This window comes from Triplophysa rosa, linkage group LG12 (assembly GCF_024868665.1).
Source record: "Triplophysa rosa linkage group LG12, Trosa_1v2, whole genome shotgun sequence".
NCBI classification, from domain to species: Eukaryota; Metazoa; Chordata; class Actinopteri; order Cypriniformes; family Nemacheilidae; genus Triplophysa; species Triplophysa rosa.
The window spans coordinates 24,893,933-24,915,097 of NC_079901.1; the positions used below are offsets into that span (position 1 = coordinate 24,893,933).

The 21,165-nt window shown below is 39.4% G+C and overlaps 1 protein-coding gene across 2 annotated transcripts in view; it reads right to left on the reverse strand.

The window, feature by feature from the left end:
- The window catches only part of chst8 (carbohydrate (N-acetylgalactosamine 4-0) sulfotransferase 8), a 141,709-nt gene extending 120,581 nt beyond the window's left edge, over positions 1 to 21,128 (reverse strand). The window contains exon 1 of one of the 2 annotated variants that reach the window (XM_057347669.1): positions 20,711 to 21,128. The gene's annotated coding sequence lies outside the window, so the exon portion shown is untranslated. The remainder of the gene's footprint in view (positions 1 to 20,710) is intronic. The other variant, XM_057347668.1, reaches the window with a different exon arrangement.
- Between the last annotated feature and the right edge of the window lie 37 nt (positions 21,129 to 21,165).

The window sequence follows — 21,165 nt, forward strand, 5'->3', positions numbered from 1 at the left end:
CGCACACACACGCAGGCACACACAAACAAACGCACACACACACGCAGGCACACACACACGCACACACAAACAAACGCACACACATACGCAGGCACAAACACACGCACACAAACAATCATGCACACACACACACGCATGCGCACACATGCAGGCACACACGCGCGCACACACACACACCTGGAAGCAGAAAAGACAACACGGGCGTTGATGATGAATTCAAGTCTGAAACGGCTTCTGTAAAAACCGACACAGAGGCGAAACAGAATTGAATGCCTGTGTCTCAAAACAATCAGTTTGTTGTTACTCGGCAGACCTTGTGTTTTACGACTGTTTCTCCCACAATCTTCTGATTTACAGCGTTAAATAAATCCACGCCTGCTGTGAGACGATATAAACCACATCCAGCATCAACACATCTCATGACAGATGGGTATAGACAGAAAAGCCTGTTCAATCCTCGATCTGGCTCTAAAACTGACAGAAAATATGCCAGAAACATCCTTCCCGCATCTATTACATCCCCGCCTTTCTGTTTTTATTTATAGCCGACCTCCAGCGCACAAACTATTTCAGCTACAACAGAATCAATAAGCTTTGTTTGGTTAATTCTGCTGTGAACATGCCGGAGCTGTAGACACTAGATCGATCACGACACTTTCAACACCACTTCACCTTTACACACATTTAATCCCTTACCAGAATTCACCCTGCTTTTACTATAGGAGAAGTGGACTAATCCTTTTTCTGACTGACGGTTACTGATGGTGATTTCTGATGGGCCCTAACTACTCCATAGCAACACCCTGGCAACATCCAAACATCATGGCATTTATCTCTGGATCCTTCAAACATTAAAGGGACACTTCATCCAAAAATGAAATTTCTGTCATCGTTTACTGTCCTTCAAGTTGTTCCAAATGTGTATATATGTCTTTGTTCTGATGATCACAGAGAGAGATATTTGGAAGAATGCTCGTACTAACCAGACAGATCTCGACCCCCTTTGACTCCCATAGTAGGAAAAATACAATGGTAGTCAAAAGTGCCCCAGAACGATTTGCTGTCCTACATTCTTCAAAATATCTTCTTTTGTGTTTAACAGAACAACAAAATAAAAAGTATTTTCCTACTATGGTAGTCAAAGGGGGTCGAGATCTGTCTGGTTACGAGCATTCTTCCAAATATCTTTCTCTGTGTTCATCAGAACAAAGACATTTATACAGATTTGGAACAACTCGAAGGTGAAGTTTTTTGGATGAAGTGTCACTTTAAGGTTCAAGTTTTTTCTTATCTTGCCCTTATATTCACATATACGGGAATAATAAATCAAAGCTATATATCAAAGGCCCGATCCTGTTCATATTTAATGTGTCGTTGTTAAACAAAATGTCTTCATCTGAATGACAGAACAGAAAACTGAACCTCAACTATATCTGCAGTCCAAGCACCAGTAAAGAAAAAAAAGAAACGGAAGAGAAAGAGAGGAGCGGTTTACATGTGGGCAGTGGTGGTGACCCAGATACTGTGTGTCTCTCTGCAGTCGTGTGTCCTCTGGGATTGCTGTACAATAATATCCAGCGGTATACTGAAGCGTCGCTCTTATTGATTCTCTCAAGGTCTGTTTCTGTTCGGTTTTTACCAGCGCTGTAATACTCATGATTCCCTGAAACTCAACCAATTAAAGGCTCGTCTAGATAGAATCTTCCTCTTTTCGTGACATCAATATCTACTTTCATCATTCATCAGTGTAAGAAAATGTGTCATAAAATTATAAAAGCCTCTGAACTCGTGACGTCATTGATTAATGTGAGACGGTCAAATGTACTTTATGATGAAGACAAACTCGTGAATATCTTTAAAGAAACAAGCATTTTTCTGAACCAAAATGGCTAAAAATGTGTGCGCAGTATCAAAGTCCCATGTTAGACTGGTAGATGTTAACTACAATGTGTCTTTCATATGAGCTAATGAAGGAAATAAATGGCTGAAATAAAGCAATCTTGTATCGAATACAAATGATCTCAATGAGCGTAAAGGTCTTTCCAAATACAGTCCAAAATGTTCGTATTTGCCGCTTGTTTTTACGGTGTCTCTATGAATTTTAAAAAAACGCCTCTCATGTTTGCTACGGATGTGGAAACGGTGAAAATCGAACCCAGTCCGAATTTTTTTATGACGGATTAAAATATTGGAGGTAGTGTGTAAACGTGATTGACACAACGTGAGGTCGAATTTATTTTTTAACGTGCGGAAATTTCCAACGCAAATGAGCAATGGCCTTTAGTCAAATCACACGATGACAGGGCGCTGATGCAGCGCGTTACGTTTCGTAAAGAAAAACAACGAGATTAAAAAACAACTTCAGCTCAAAACAAACAGGATTAGATCAGTAACATATCACCTGTAAACACCTGCGCTTCATACAGCGCTCCAGCACAAAACACAGCAGGCCTGAAAGCCGACGAATGGTTAATTATCCAATCACATTCATCTGCTAAACACGACGCACTGCAGCCGTCCCTCCCCTTCTGGATGAATTTACACACATCAAACCGCACATTCTCATATAAATGTTGAAGGTCTATCTGGCCTGTTGGTTTCTTTCAGGGAGATTGTGAAACTTGGCAGCGCGGCGACATTTCCAGTTTGTTAAAAATAGGCCTCATCAATCTGGAAGCGCCGGTGGCATGGGCTCAGAGCTGGCACGCACATGAGGGGATTTCTAAATTACAATCCAGTGGCCCGATGCCAATCTCATCCGTCAACACGGACCACAGGCCGTCTGTGCCAAACACACCTCCACAATGAAATCCTGCGAGTGCATGCGCTCAAACCACGTCTCCTGTGCCGCCCGGAGGGGACGGAGAGAGAACGCTCCACTTCAAGAGGATTCCTTTGACTTTACGTGATCATGAATTCTAATGCCAGCGCATGAAATGTTAATATGAAAAACTGTGCATCACTGGCTTCTGTCTTCACATTTATACATCATAATTAATGCCTTTAATTCAATTCAGATTCATGCTAAACCAAAAACACGTCAAGCTCACGTCTCCTCTCACTTTGCATAAACTAGTTAATAAAGATGCCTCATTTATCAAGCTCTCCGGAATGCTCCCAAAATAAAGGTTGTAGGAATTTCTTCACAGCAAAGATTCATTTTTGCTTCTCCAAAGAACCTGCAAAGCAGATTTCCTTCTTACTTTCTAATAGTCTGGTGAACATTCTTTCACTACAAAGAATAAGCTTTTATGCAACAGAACTGTAGATGTTGAAGGTTCGTTGTGGAACCATATGGCCAGAAATGGTTCTATAAATGTTCTATAATATTCTATGGCATTGCACCTTGAACTATCAACAGAACAATCTTAGTGCTTTTCACATCAAAATGTGAATTATTGCAAAGCAGCATCACAAAAATAAAACATACATGTATCATTGCATAACGTGACGTCTTCTACAAGCATTCAATGGGTAAAAAAGAGCGAAACGTTGATGTTTGTACCAAATCAACGTGTGCAGATGTTTAGGTCAAGGTCACTAAAATGCAGACAACGTAAACTCTTCCGACTAAGTCACTTTGGATAAGTGTCTGCTAAATGAATGAAAATAAATGAGCAAAATACCACCCAGAACACTCAAGCTACAAAATGTTCTGTTTTGCAACCACATCATGCAGCCTACAGCAATAATCATTTGTATTCAAAATGTGTTTTTTTTTTACTTTGGGGAAATCCAACCTAGACATGCAGTCTGTATTATTATATTATACTTTTCTGAGATTTAGTCTATATTCGTGTGTGTGTGTGTTCTGAGATTTTCTCTACATTCGTGTGTATACTGTGTGTGTGTGTGCAGCATCAGCAGGGGTAAAATCACTCTTCTCTGCACGACTCCACACTCTTCTTCTGTAATTTTCCAGTATGCACCCCATCGAAAGCACAGTTTCAGGGCGGTCGACTCCACTCCTGGATAAACTGTGTTTCATTACACTCGACACACAGGTTAGCAGAACACGAGCGAGCGACCACCAGCATCATCTGTCATCTGCTCTGGAGGCCTTTAAAGAGTACAGTAATCCATTACGGTCATAATTCTGTGTCACGCCGCGCTGTATAACAACCATTCAAGAGTCTACGGCTGACGGCGGAAAAACATTTAAAGAATTCTGTATAAATGCATTTACATGACATTTAGTTCTTCCCATTATACTTCATCCTGGAGATTTTCACACAAAGCGTGTGTGTGTATATAAATATATAGTAAATACACACTTGCTTGCCAATGAAGATGACAGTGGATATGACTATATATGGTATCACGTCTCCAGAATGACATCCGTGACATAAATCCCGTCCACAAAGCTCTGCGTCTATTGCACACAATCTCGTTTGAGTAAATAACAGTATGTCCGAGTTTACACAACCGCCTAATGATGCATTCTCAAACCTGAGACCTTGACCTGTCCTGCGTTTCATTAGACAGCGTTGTAACAGATATCTCCATAAATCTCTTTATTAGCTTATATTTTATACCCCGGCTGAAGGCACTTTAATTCTCCAGTATTCCAGGTCTACATTTTACAGACGTCACGTGAATCACTCTTGCTGTGCGGCTGAACACCAGCGAATCAGAGTTGACATTTGATCCACAACTCAGCGGCCTGATCCGTAATGGAGTTTGACTTGATCCATCGATCCCAGTAAAGCCAGTGAATCAGACACGGTGTCCAGTCTGCCTACACTAACTGACAGACAAGACGTTAAACTACTAACGTCTTTAAAACGCCTGCTAAACACACGTAAATGAAACTGCAGATTTCACGATCACTGTTTGCTCAGACACTAACATCACTATTATAACTGCTCACACTTACACAACCCTTCAGAAAAACTAGTTTTACTATAGCAAATGTTGTCACGTTTTTTACTATGTTTTACTACAAATACCATTAAGATCTGAAAAGTCTGTGAAGGACACGGGGGAAGAGAGCATCACGTGGACGCGGTGTTCACACGGAGCAGATGCAGAAACTCTTACATCATTTACAGACTGAAGCGTTATGAACACTTCTTCATGAACCATGTGGCCATTAGCATTCATTAATCTTCACTTTCTGAGACGCATGACACGAGCTAACGATGATCTGTCAGTAATCATTCTGAAGCCACAGAAAATGATGCCGTGATAAAGATATTTGTGAATGAAGAAAGATGCTTTTCATCTGAGAATGATGTGGTCAAGACATCTGTCAGCACTGGACCATAAGAACCATTCACATTACGCGTCTGAAACCGCGCGGAAAACGTGAGCCGCACCGCTTTTAAATGACCCGAGGTACGCGCGCTTCACTCCGAAAAGTTGAACTATTTTCATCTCGATGCGGCTCAGACACGCCTAGAAAAATGTGCATGCCGCACGGCATGCGCTTCGCGACAACGTCGCCCCCTATTTGAAAACCCCTATCAGTGAAACTGATGTCTGTGTTTTGTTGGCAATGGGTGTGCACTATGAGAGGTAGATAGTGCCATGGATTACCTGCCGAAGGAGACAGTCGTGTACTTTTACGTGAGAGAAGAATACGTCACCACCATAGACTCGTGACACTAACGTCCTGGACAAGTACGTCGCCACCACTGACGCATACATGCATGCATGTTAAAGTTACGTTGCTTCCGGGTCCAAACTCTCTAGCAGAAAATGTTATACATTTTTTTGGAGGATTCATTCTTCCCCCAATGCAAACATAATAAGCTGTACATGTGATTCTAATAAATTTCTGAATGTTAAATTGAATATTTACCCGTTTTGTGCTTTATTTTATGTAGTTTTCTAATGCCCTTTGGAGAGCAATACAGGATTAGCTGATAGAGAAAGGGGTTGCTGATGCCACATGTAATTTATAGCTATTGTAAGGGATAAATAAATGCTGCTATACATAAATGTAGATTTCTTAAATCCCCTCATTTATTTGTTGTATTTAGGAACAAATTAAAGCATTTTTCAAAAGCCTAAAAAAGTCAAATGAGGAGTCTAAATGCAAGATAACTGTTTAAGCTGTGGACACATTTAACGACTAGCTCAAACAATTCCACGACTGGACTCAACACACTTGCGATTGTAACAGATTCTAGTCGTTGACAGTCAGAAATTAGCACACATCTAAGGACTGCATCAGACCACTACGCCACACTTTTAACAACTCTTGAGTCAGGACTTGACATTCTGCTGAAGCATAAAATCTATCGATCTATTTATTAACATAGATCAGCAAGCTCAGCGTTGTTTTGTTAGTAATAAAACCACAGGGTGAAGCATCCAGGATGTTCACGTGTTTCTTTTTTCACAATAAAGTTATATGCTTTTGTTTTAGATTTCAAGCATGCATAATAAAGGTTAAATAAATGGTTAAAATAAATAAATTGGTAATGAAAACATAGTTAAGCGAGTAGTTTGTTATTCGTAAAAGTAAAAAAAAAACATAGTATTTTACCTACAGTATATAATGCAGTATGCATAGGTCCCTCCCAAAAAGCACCCAAAACAAAAACTATAATGAAAGCGGCGTCTTCTGCCTCTAAATTCAGCTTTAAAGTTAAGTTACTTTAATCAAAATGATCAATACAAAAACACAAAGCTTTTTAATAAACTTGATCGCTTAGCAATGTTTAAAACAAGGCTGTATATATCTGCAGCCCGCGCCATGGAGGAGCGCGTTTCTCCGCAGCCTGCCTCAATAGACGGAGTCCCAAATTTAACCTGGCATTTAAATATGATTGATTTTACTCGACAAAGCATCTGAAACAAAAACTGATGCTTATATGTCGACTCACTAATTTATGTACAGTATGTTGTCTACATTCTTATGTGCAGTCTGCTTTATTAACCTCGGGGAATTTATGTCTCCTGCTGCTTCTCTCTCGTGCGGTGTCCCGCAGGGTCCTATCCTTGGTCCCGTTTTATTTTCTTTATATCTACTTCCACTAGGGTTTATTTTTAGGAAATACTGCATTTCATTTCATTGCTATGCAGATGATACACAACTCTACCTTCCCTTGAATTGTCAGGATGCAAACTCGTTAGCACCACTGTTGAACTGTCTTGAGGAGGTTAGGACCTGGATGGCCTCAATATTTTTTTAATTGAATGAAGGGAAAACTGAAGTCTTAATGTTTAGTCCTGGTAACAACCGTGTTCCCCCAGATTTAGATTTGGGTATTTTAAAACAACTTTTAAAGTCTAATGTTAAAAACATGGATTTTATTATAGATGGTAATTTTAAAATGAACAAACAAATTAACTCCGTTATTAAATCTAGTTTTTTCCAGTTGAGACAATTATCCAAATTAAGTCTTTTTTATCTTTTAATGATTTTGAAAGAGTCATTCATGTTTTTATTTCGACTCGTCTTGACTACTGTAATAGCCTGTATGTACGTAGGTATAAATCAGGCTGACCTCAAACGTTTGCAGATGGTGCAAAATGCTGCTGCTCGCTTGTTAACTACGATGCGCAAGCATGAACATATTTCTCCAGTATTGGCATCTCTCCATTGGCTACCTCTTGGTTTTAGAATTGATTTTAAGTTATTGGTTTTAGTTTATAAGTCATTAAACGGATTTGCTCCAAAGTATCTCTCTGATTTAATTATCATGCATAACCCAGTGAGAGCACTTAGATCTGCTGACCAATTACTTTTGGTTGTACCTCGAACAAGGCTAAAAAGCAGGGGTGACCGGGCCTTTGCTGTCACAGCTCCAAAACTTTGGAACACTTTACCTCTATATATCAGGCAGGCCCAATCACTTACTGTTTTTAAATCCAGTCTCAAAACTTACTTTTATACCTTGGCTTTTAAATCAGTATGAGAACTGTCTTTTGTACTTGTTCGACGTTTATGTCTGTACGTTATGTGTTATCTGTTTTTATTTTCATCATGCTTGTACAGCACTATGGAAAACAATTGCTGTTTTATAAAAGTGCTTTATAAATAAAATTTGATTTGATTTGATTAACAGGTTTTTCGTTCGCTCTGCGTTAGCACACACACTGCATATTTTCGTTTAAAGAAACTTAGAACCTGAGGATATAGCTTATTATATACTTATTATAAGTAATATATTAATTAAAATGCCATACCCTATCCAGTGCGTTTTGTGTTTGCATTCGTTTTGCACAGTTGTTGCTGCACATATGAAGAGTTTGGTTCCAAAATGAGATAACTCATTTTGAAAATAATTATTGTGCATTCCAATTAATATCAATCAAACTGCAGTTGGTTTGTTTTGATTTAAGCCATAATAACTAAAAAAAAAAAACTAAAACAGCTAAAAAACACAATAAAAACATGATTTTTGAAAGATTGTGAAAACGGAGTTCATCATTTTGGAACCAAACTCTTCATATATTGGCTACTTTTTGTTTCATTTAGACTCCGCTGTGTTCTGTAGACATTTGTATTGAGACTCTGTCATTATGCAATTAAGCTAAACAATTAGCTTTTATTAATTATTATTATTATTAGCTTTTATTCCAGTCTCAATGGAAATGAGCAGGGGCTTATAGCTGCTCAGATGGCGCCCATTTTGCATCACTAGGGGACTATACTGACATGCATGACAAACAACACAACTAATAATAATAATGATATTTAGAAACAGAATGGGCCTCTTTTATCAATCTAACGTAGAAACGAGCGCAGATCCGTGCGCAGAATCATCAAAAAACGCACGTCATCTTAGGGCTGGGCGATATGGAAAAAAGTAAACTCGATAGTTTTTTCTATATTGATCGATAACGATATTTATTTCGATATATATTTTATTAAAATTATTAATTAAAATTATATATATATTAATTTAATTTAATTTTAACTGGTTAAAGGTTAACTTCTGTTAATAAACTGTATTTAAATACAGTTTATTAACAGAAGTTAACCTTTAACCAGTTAAAATTAAATTAAATGAATGCACTGTTGCAACACAGAGGATATTAGGCCGTAAACAACATGTACAAGTTCATTCAGTCTCATTTTGACTCAATTGACTAGTTAAGTAAAGGGAGTGTTCATTCAGTACATTCAACCAATGAAAGGGCTCGGTTAGTGCGTACATTCGAACGCTATTGGCTCAGCACCTGCGCACATACATAACGCTGCAATAATGTCTTGCTTGAGTAGTGGGATTCGTAGTACATTTCTTTNTTTAAAACAACTTTTAAAGTCTAATGTTAAAAACATGGGTTTTATTATGGATGGTAATTTTAAAATGAACAAACAAATTAACTCCGTTATTAAATCTAGTTTTTTCCAGTTGAGACAATTATCCAAATTAAGTCTTTTTTATCTTTTAATGATTTTGAAAGAGTCATTCATGTTTTTATTTCGACTCGTCTTGACTACTGTAATAGCCTGTATGTACGTAGGTATAAATCAGGCTGACCTCAAACGTTTGCAGATGGTGCAAAATGCTGCTGCTCGCTTGTTAACTACGATGCGCAAGCATGAACATATTTCTCCAGTATTGGCATCTCTCCATTGGCTACCTCTTGGTTTTAGAATTGATTTTAAGTTATTGGTTTTAGTTTATAAGTCATTAAACGGATTTGCTCCAAAGTATCTCTCTGATTTAATTATCATGCATAACCCAGTGAGAGCACTTAGATCTGCTGACCAATTACTTTTGGTTGTACCTCGAACAAGGCTAAAAAGCAGGGGTGACCGGGCCTTTGCTGTCACAGCTCCAAAACTTTGGAACACTTTACCTCTATATATCAGGCAGGCCCAATCACTTACTGTTTTTAAATCCAGTCTCAAAACTTACTTTTATACCTTGGCTTTTAAATCAGTATGAGAACTGTCTTTTGTACTTGTTCGACGTTTATGTCTGTACGTTATGTGTTATCTGTTTTTATTTTCATCATGCTTGTACAGCACTATGGAAAACAATTGCTGTTTTATAAAAGTGCTTTATAAATAAAATTTGATTTGATTTGATTAACAGGTTTTTCGTTCGCTCTGCGTTAGCACACACACTGCATATTTTCGTTTAAAGAAACTTAGAACCTGAGGATATAGCTTATTATATACTTATTATAAGTAATATATTAATTAAAATGCCATACCCTATCCAGTGCGTTTTGTGTTTGCATTCGTTTTGCACAGTTGTTGCTGCACATATGAAGAGTTTGGTTCCAAAATGAGATAAAAAAAATTATTGTGCATTCCAATTAATATCAATCAAACTGCAGTTGGTTTGTTTTGATTTAAGCCATAATAACAAAAAAAAACTAAAACAGCTAAAAAACACAATAAAAACATGATTTTTGAAAAATTGTGAAAACGGAGTTTATCATTTTGGAACCAAACTCTTCATATATTGGCTACTTTTTGTTTCATTTAGACGCCGCTGTGTTCTGTAGACATTTGTATTGAGACTCTGTCATTATGCAATTAAGCTAAACAATTAGCTTTTATTTATTATTATTATTATTAGCTTTTATTCCAGTCTCACTGGAAATGAGCAGGGGCTTATAACTGCTCAGATGGCGCCCATTTTGCATCACTAGGGGACGATACTGACATGCATGACAAACAACACAACTAATAATAATAATGATATTTAGAAACAGAATGGGCCTCATTTATCAATCTAACGTAGAAACGAGCGCAGATCCGTGCGCAGAATCATTAGGATTACATAAAAAACACACGTCATCTGTATGGCGACGAATCGACGTGTGTATCAGTGATGGGAAGTTCGGATCATTTTACTGACTCGGATCTTTGAGTCTCGTTCAGCAAAATGAACGAATCTTTTTTCGAGTCATATCGTTCATTTCGTTCATTATGCAAACGTTGATCACATTACAAACAATACAAAACTATAATGCTATAAGAAACAGAAAAGATTAATTCATTGTTTACCTGGGTCTTTAGTCTATGATTAGCTCACCACACCTCTTATCTGACAAGTCCTCGGGTTTGACTCCTTCGTTCATCACGTGACAGCGTCGTAAGCTAAACCAATGAGGTCTGAGCCGGAAAGAGAATTGATTAGTTCACCTCTCGAGTCTTCGGGTTTGAATCGTTCGTTCTTCTTGAATTCCAGTACAGGACCCATAGAATGTTGCGCAATGCGCATGCGCGGCTGAACGAATCACTCCCTACGACGACTCGTTCTTCTCGAGTCACATTAAAGATTCGTTCAAAAGGAACGAATCGTTCAAGAACGACCCATCACTAGTGTGTATCAGATGTGCTTAGTGACGATGTGTGTATCAGGCGTCATGTAAGGCGACGTACCAAGCTCAGACGTAGTTAGTACACGTATATTTTTAATAAATTTCTAACATACGCCGTCGTAACGTCGCCGCCTGTAGACGTTCCTACCATGACGTTGCCGCTGGTCTTTCGACTGCGTTCCCTATCAAATCCATTCAAAACTCCACGCGGACTGACTGCGACGGGGGGGAAGGCTGCTCCTTCTCCTGGTTAGGCTTCGAATTGGCAGAAAATACATCTCATAGCAGCGCACGTTCTTCAGTTTAGTCTACACCAAATACCGGACGCGCTGTTTGCTTTCGGAAAAAATCGTACAGCTGTATCTATCTTTTATAAATGTGATCAAACTAAATACTCTTTGAAGATATGAAGTATGCAATACTACTCTATAGGTACTCAAGAGTAATATGAGATTGGCAGAAACCGCGTGTTAGGGCCGCTTTAATCCACGTCACGCCGCGTTGAATGTTGCGCCATTTTGGGAGGATGGCTGCTAGTGCGTTCCAGTGTTTTGTTTTTCTTGTTTAATTAGGAAATATAACTATGGTAGGTCGGTCTTGTTGTGTTAAAAACTGCAATAGCATTACGCGGAGTCGTTCAGGAAAAGCCCATGGTTCTTTCACTTTAGATTTCACCATATATCAAACAAAACAAGTAACGGTACAAATCAAAACAAGAATAGCAGTGGAGTTGTGACGAGGGAGGCGTGACGAGAGCCGTGGGAGGAAGAAGCGAGGCTGGGACGCGATTGATAATGAGTGTCAGCTGGGGGTCATTCCGGCCTTGTATCTCTCACGGAGGAGCGGAAGCATAAAAGGACGAACGGCAGGAGAATACAGGGAGAGAGGACCGGGCCCGGACATTAGTTAAGTTTTGTTTAAGTTTGTGTGGCCGGCAGTCGTCCGTGAGGGGCTGCCGGCCTGTTATTTGCTGTTTATTGTTTATTTATTTTGATTAAATATTGTTAAATGTTCGCCGGTTCCCGCCTCCTTCCTTCCGTTTTATTGAGCTTTGCTACAGGAGTATTATCCTCCCAAGATGGCGGCGCCACCGCAACATGCAACATAGGGCGTGACGTCAGCTTTACATTCTCTATACGCACTGAAAATACCTTGCAATAACTCTGCTACCAGATTTATTAATACTGATCATCATTGCCTCCGCCTTCACTGAGCTTGTCTATATTGGTTGGTTGGTTCTTGTCACATGACCTGCGGTGCGCGTGCGGCATTCTGAAAAGTTTAAATATTTTCATCTCGATGCGGCGCCGCCGCGCCTAGAAAAACGGGGTGCACGATGCGCATGCGGTGCGACGCTCTCGTTTTTTTAGTCGCGTCGGCGCCGCATTGAGATGAAAATATTTATCGATTATCTATTTGAGGTCTACATTTAATAATGAATATACGCGCGCAAAAGACGCGAAATGTGAATCGTCAATAACACACAACATTAACAAAAAGTCATTAGTTCACATGGATTATTTTGTCAAATCTTGTTTTGTTCTCTGTTGCCAAGTTGCATTTTCCTTGCTACTTCATAATCATATTAAAAACACATCATTTAAGTTTGTCAATATACAGTAGTGGCCAAGAGTGATGTCCAACTTCAGAAATGTGACGTCTTCACCTGTGATTCATATTATTATGCAAGAAAAGAACAAAACATTTGAGCAAAGTTTGAGTCAAGAGACAGGAGAATGACTGCTGTAGACAAACAACAAGAGAGAATCAACAAAACATGAATATTGATAAAACTGTCAAAAAATAATAAATAAACTTGAGACTATGTGAGCTTTTAGGTTTTCTACGCTTCTCTTGTGTATTACGATTCATTTTGTATTCTTCTGTATATTCAAATAAAACCCATATTTCCTGAAATGCCGTAGCAAATTTCATACAGATATTACAGATGTTTTTAACCAATAATAAAAAACTGCTGTATGGTTAGTTTCGTCAGTTTATTGGAAGCGGATCAGGTGATAATAGATTAGTGTGCTGAAGATGATGAGGGTGTAATTGATGAACACAGATGTTTCAGGAGCAGATGGAGTGACAGTACATATGAGGTCCAGCCGTACGGACACTTTCTGTTATTTTCTCCCGTCTGTTTTCATGACATTATGCCCCTGTGTGACAGATCTGTGACCCGTTCCACCCGCCTTCACGTCTGAACTCATGTGATGGACACAAACTATTCTCAGATCGCTGCTTCCGCCTGCAAACGCTGCCTGTTTTTTTACTGACGATTGCAGAGACGGAAAGATCAGATTTCCCATCGTTACTCACACGCACCTCCACCTGTAAGATGAATGAGTGTTGTCAGTAAATACACACACAGGGCGACTCCACGGCAGGAAAATAAGGCCATTATCTCCCTCGGAAGTCCTGACGCCGCAAAACAGCGCGACGGCTTCATTACACACAGCGTGAACATGAATCTCTCATTTGTGTCTCATTTTGTCAACGTCTAATAAACATTTGTATCATCACAACTAAGCAAAATACCTCATCCTTAAAGGGACAGTTCACCCAAAAATGAAAATTCTGTCTTCGTTTACTCACCCTCAGATAGTTCCAAATCTGTACAAAGTTCTATGTTCTGCTGAACACAAAGAAAGATATTTTGAAGAACGCATTTCATCCTCCATTGACTCCCATAGTATTTATTTTCCCTACTATGGCAGTAAATGGGGGATGAGTTTGCTTTACTGACATTCTTCCAAATATCTTCTGGTGTGTTCAGCAAAACAAAGAAATGTATACAGGTTTGGAACAACTTGAGGCCGAGTAAATGACAGAATTTTCATTTTTGGGTGAAGTGTCCCTTTAAAGAGGACAGAAAGACAATAACAACTGATTTTCTCAAGTATTTTCTAGAAGCTTCTTGTTTTGAAAGTGACAGAGGTCGAGCAAGGTTGTGACGCTCAAAGTGACCACACCACCCAAAAAAGCCAAAGCAAACAAACAGTTTGATGGTGTGAGGAGATGCCTCATGCATTATTCACCTCAGCCTCTGCTTCTCTAAACTTCAGTCTTTGGGGGATTGTCTGACATCCCAGATGAATAATTAAGCTCTGACCTTTTGTCCTCATTAAAGGTGATGGTGGGGGGCAGCAGTGATATCAAACAGCCTGTGTTTCACAGCACTACACCAAAGATTCATGTATGTTGACATACGTCACGTTAAAGACCTGCGGGTATGGGTTTCACCTTCACAAGAAACCCGGAGGAAATCATTACAGCCGTTAGAGTTTCAAAACTCACCCCCACTGGAGAATATAACAGACAAATATATTATTAAACATGTGCGAATACAGTTAGGGATGCACCAATATGTACATTTTGGCCGATAACCGATAATTTTTCAACATTGGAGGCCGATTACCGATATATTGGCACATTAACTGTGAGAAGCGTGCCGCTGAAGTGGTTCAACTCGAGGAAATGATTCATAATTTATCGGCTGTAATACAGTATATCGGCCTAAAACATTTTATCGGCCAATAATTTATCATGCATCCCTAATAGCGGTCTCATTATATAGTGAAAGATTTGGAACTGTTGCCCATAAAAAAATAACCCAGATGAGATCTCTCTTAATATCTCAATTACTTCTCCTAGACATCAATGTGTCTCAGATGTTTCTCCTGAGAAACGCATCAGAAATCTGACAAATGTGTCTGTCATGAGAGTTTGAGAAGAGACGTCAACAATGTGTCAAACTGAGCTCAGATTTCTCTCGTCTGCAATCAAAGGTCAATATTATTAAGATCTCAGCATCAACTCAAACATGTCTCATCACATTTACTCAAATCCAGATGATTTCACCTCTACATTCATTCACACCTCCAGACTCTTCATGTGTTTCAACAATTACACTCGTTTGATTCTCTTTATTTCTCCAGTACAATTTTAGGCAAAACATCTGAGACTTGGTTGAAACAACTGAAGTTATCAAATCTCATGAGCTATGAAAGAGAAACAGTAATTGTTTTCCTCTGTGTGATTCCTTACTGCATATATTGGTAATCTGGTCCATATAAACAAAAGTGACTTGTTTGTGCTTATTTAATAATAAAATAATCCGAAAATATGATTGTTTTAAACTGCATTTTATCTGCTGTATTTAACATTCCAAATCTACTCACTCTCAAAATACTCAACAGAAAAAACGTATACGTAAGCAAATTCCGAGTGTGTGTGTGTGTGTTTGTGGGAAGGGTAAACCCTATGGTATGGGGAGATGGCAATATCCAAAATCCTTGTCCTTGTGGGGACATTTTGTGTGTGTGTGTGTGTGTGTGTGTGCGTGTGTGTGTGTGTATATCCCGGTGGGGACCTAAACCTGAATACACACCAACACATGGGGACTCGTGTCACTGTGGGGACCAAAATTGAGGTCCTCATGGGCACAAAAGCTAATAAATTGTACAGAACAATAATTTTTGAAAAATCTAAAAATGCAAAAAGTGTTCTATGATCTTTAGGTTTAGGGGTTGGGGATAAAATATACAGTTTGTACAGTATACAACTCATTACTCCTATGGACTGTCCCACGGAGATAATAAACCATACATGTGCGCGCGTGCTTGCTTGTGTGTGTGCGTGATTGTGTGTGTGTGTGTGTTCTATAGACTCTGAAATGCATGTGCGTTCACACAGGGTTGAAGAGCAATGCAGAGCTTCCACACGTTCACACTGCAGTGTATTTTTAGGCAACAGAGAAATAATTCATTCTGATCAGAGTGAAGATTGTACACGTACACAACGGCTGTGCTAGTTTACAACACTGCATTTCTATTCTGCGCCTGATCTTCCTCTCTCTCTCTGTTACAGAAGATGAGGGGCTTTCTTTGAAGTCTGTCTTGGGGTTTGTCATGTCAAGCTGTAGCTTCACTCTCAGGTGGCCCTTCCCACGGATGAAACCTTGTAGCTGTGGCACACGTGCGTTCTGCCTCACGTATCACACGACTGTACGTCACTGAAGATATTCCAGACTATTCAACCACAATTCCCAAACTCACTTCATAAAACAGATACTTTCAGTCTTCAATGCCAATTTATCAACAGAGCTAAAATACACAAGACAGTAACAGTGGTGATGAGAAACATCTGCCCCGCATAAAAATCAATAATGCTTAATAAATGGTAAATTTGATGAGAAATATAGACCATCCTGTCATCCTTTATTGTAGGAGATAAAAATCTGATGAGATCAGACACAGTTGAGACTCTCATCAATAAAATCATCAATATTTGCAAACCAATAAATTGCATGGCAACTGTGAACATCCTGTCACCTGGCGACAGTTATCTGGAGGTTGAATTATTAGTTAATATCACACTATCTGAAACTTCGCCTGAGCACATAATGCCAGAAGAAAAAAACTTTTGAGGAGTGCAGATAAGCAGACGCAGGGGATTAATGATATTTGACTGCAAACAGACGGCGCTCTCAACCCTGTTACACACACACTGACAAACAACATGTGAACTACAAAACAGATCAAAGCAACATCATAACAAGAACACAACTGCAGTTTGGTCCGAATTCCACTCAGCATTTATACCAACATAATTTATACAGTACTTTAGAACAGTGGTTCTCATACTTTTTCGTTTTTGCTTTGCCCCCCAAAAAGCCTTATAATCTTAATTTTAGAATTTTAATTAAACCAAAAATGTATTCATTTATACAATGCTGGAACATCAGTTATTTTGGTTGGTGGTCTTTTTTTATAATGTTTGGTTGCATAAAATCTATTATAAATTCTATATTTCATAAAATGCCACAAAATCTGTGGCCCCCTGGTTCTATCTTGGGGCCCCCCGGGGGCCATGACCCCCAGTTTTAGATCCACTGCTTTAGAACCAAAATCTCGATGTCAAAATAAAGGCGTGACATCATCACCATGTGCATTGTTAAACTTCACATCAAATCATGAAATGAGTCTGGGATTCAAACTCAGCACAGGTTTGTGAATATGAAACATGCTTTCATCTAAACGTTTATTAACTGTGTTCTGAAAAGGAGCCAGAGAGAAATAAGCAGCTTTTCACAAACACATCAGATGAAAGTCTTTCTTCATTCAATGCTGCACAGGTTTTCTGCTCTTTACTGCACGTGACTAAATTAGACAAACCCAAGTAACCTGATTCAAGTTTATCTAAAGGTCCAGGGTGTAATTTTTTGGAAGATCTATTGACAGAAATGCAATTTAATACACACAACTATGTGTTCAGAGGTGTATAAAGACCTTACATAATGAAGTGTTATGTTTTTATTACCTTAGAATGATCTATTTCTATCTACATACACCGTCGGTCCCGTTACATGGAATTCATCATGTTGTTTCTACAGTAGCCCTAAACGGACAAACTGAACATTTCGTAAACATGTTATCTCCATCAGCAAAGAAGCAAAAGCGTGACGACATCTTAGTTCTGTGTCAGCCACCATGTTGCTTCGAAAAGGAGGGGGGGGAGTGAAGCGAGCTGTTGGCTGCAATTCACAACCTCACCAATAGATGCCGCTAAATCTCATACACTGGACCTTTAAAGTTCCTTCTGCTGTCAGTTCCATTTCAAAATGCAACGGCTTTTTTATACATCCAATCAAATTGCAGAGAAAGACAAAAGCCACACCCACTGTTGTTCTCATTAGAAATTCCATTTCACTCGGAAATGTGTCAAAATACGGAAGTAAAGCCGACTTTAAATGTAGCAAATATGGTTGCACGGAGTACCGGTGCTACGGTAGCATCGCGATGCTAAAGCTTCAAAATACCCGCGATGCCTCTCTATTTTTGAAACGGTAGTATCGTAGTACCGTAGTTAATGTTGCATATGCGCATTAATATTTATTTGAACACTTACATCTGCCTTTTTGTGGTGTTTATCTCCAAAATGAATGTGTGTTTTGAATGTCTCGGACGAGTTAATGATTCAAATTGGTGATTTGAACGAGTTGGTTAAATGATTCACTAACTACTTGGTATCGAGATACTTCAGCTGGTATAGTATCTTAAGACATGTTTATGGTACCGTGACAACCCTAGTAGCAAAGTCTTTCATCGTCGTTCAATTTTTGATTTCGCCTAAAGTAAATTTTATACATATGCATTTGGCAGACACTTTTCTCCAAAGCATTAAATCTTTACAGTACATGTTTTATTTATCTCTGGGCAAGAAACTTAAACCTTTGTGCTGCTAACACAAAACTCTACACAAACTGAGCTACATGACCATGAACAGATCTAAAGAAGCCGACACACACACAAATCACAAACTCTGTCCATCAACGATTTGGTTAAACACAAATGTTCAACTTCTCTCTCTCTCTCTCTCTCTCTCTCTCTCTCTCACACACACACTTGTTCTCCTGTGGAGCGGATCTCTCCTCAGGTCTGTGGGAACGCGGCGGACAGCAGAACCATCTGTAGTGTGACTGTGTGTTCCTGCCCGCTGGTAGAACGCCAGCGCTGAGACTCTCCGTACGAACACACACCGCCTCGCACAACCTGACAGCGCAGTCTGTGTGCGTCACGGCCCCGCGCTACACCAGCAGCACACCTCATCTGAACTGAACACACCGCTCAACAAACATACAAACACACAACACACCGACCAGAGAGAAAACCTGCCTAAAGACTCTTAACCATAGAGCCCAAACGAGTTAAACGCCACGTTTGCCTTTTTAACAGAGCTTCTCTTACAAACGGATTGTAATGCATGGAACAGAAATGACACACTTCCCCTTTAAATCTCCAGCTCCTCACAGAAAAACTCCAAGCGTCTCCTCCAGTTTCAGAAAAGCCGAACTCAACAATGTCACAAAATCTGCTCAGATTGGCCAAGATCAAAATGATCTGAGCTCTGCCATCCACAATTTTATAAATCAATTTTACTGTACATCAACAGCTGACTCTTTTACATTTTTAATGCTTTGAAAGTCTGGTATCTAAGCGGCAAACAGCAGTCAAATGAAACATGATCAGTGTGTTCCTCAGAAAGGAAAGCCGTGACCTTGGATTTATCAGCACATGCTATACACGCCCACATAAACAAACCTGTGTAGTATACTTAAGTTTTTACTATAGTAAATAGCAGTTTAATGTACTAAATCCTGTAGTATATTTTAATATGAACTACGGTGAGGTTCAATAACTATATAGTGTATGAATTGTATTAGTTTACTATAGTACATATTAATGTATACTACAGTATTTTTTCATGTGGGCACACCTTTCTATTTCTCCTTTTCAAGAGAAAATTGTAAGACAAAGTTCAAACATAAATGAGAGATTTACCGCGGTAACTTGAAACATTGTGTCTAGATTGATGAAAGAGCAACATTCACCCGCTCCGCACGCGCACGCGCACACACACATGCTCGGAGCTCAATGAGATGAGACTAGTTTTGCTGAAATATCTTTCATTCTGGATATGTGATGTATAGCCCTGACAGGAGGATCTGAAAGTATGAATTTAAATTCTCACAGACAGCCCGACTGACCAGCGATGGAGTCTGAGCGATGAATTTTGACAGGATCATTTGTCATGTTTCGCGCTCAGATCAGATGTCACAAGGGCCACTTTTTATACAGTGTGAACTTAGTTTGTGATGTAAATCACGTGCTGGAAGAAATAGCTAAGCGGCACACTCACAAGTGAAGAAAAATCAAACTTTGAAAGCAGACGTGATCTCAGACCTCAGAGACTGAAACTCTGAATCAGAACAGCGGGGTGCATTTATAAAACACGCTCACTCACTTTCCCTGTTTGTTTGCTTAATTATGGATTAAATGTAAATTTATTTCAGACTAAAATAAATCACTGTAGTTAAGTGAGGCATAATAATTGTAGGAAAACCGACTTCATTTGAATAACTTTTGAACTGCACAACATTAAGAAACAATTATGATGAACGCATGTATACATGTACTGATTCATGCATAAAAACACTGCCTGTCAAAAATTACACAGTCCACTTATGGTTCAGAATAACTTTGACCAACTGTTTACAATCTTCGCATGCACATGGAATCATAAACATTGACAGCCACGTTTTACATGTTGCTATACAATTGTGTGATCAAAAGCAGGTGGGATTGTTTTTACACGTTTACACGTGGAGCTGCATATTTACACCCAACCAACGATACAAGCATTTAACACGGTAACAAAATGACACCTTGTTATCCTCAAAAAGTGATCTTAAAAGTATAGAATATTCAATTCAGTGCATTTGAGAATATTTAATTCTCTGCTTTCTTTGTCAGTAGTTTCTTTGTCAATTTTCCAGTAATAAAAAACTACGCTTAACGGCACCGTCGCAAAGTTTAAACCAACAAACTGTCAGGTCAGCAGCTCAAATCTTTACGCATCTCTCATATACTGTCCTGTAATGTGTGAAAGCATCAGAACTGACCTGTCCAGATGATAATCTGCTGTGCTCGAGTCTTCGGTGACAGATCAGATCATTTCAGCACAACGCAGAGCGAAACTCGCTTTCCACGATCCGCCCCGCTCGTCTCGTGCTCGGTATCCAGTTGCACTTTGTTCGCAAGCCCTTCTGTTTGCGAGTCTATTCTGGTACTTCAGATGGTGATGGATCAGAGAGTCCAGCTGTCTGGTTCAGTCCACTACGATGATGCGCGTTCTTCCGCGTGTCGTAAAGATTTCCCTCGTGAAGCTGCCGATGTCTCCGGGCGGTCGCTGCAGGAACGGTGTGGAGATGTGCTCGGGATCGGGTGGAGAAACTCGGTGGAAAACTGTCACGAATTCTTAGTTTCAGTGATGAGAAGCGGATCGCAACTCAAACTCCTCACGATCCAGGTGGACGAGCGCAGGATGCTGCGCGCAAATGAACGACGCTACGAACGC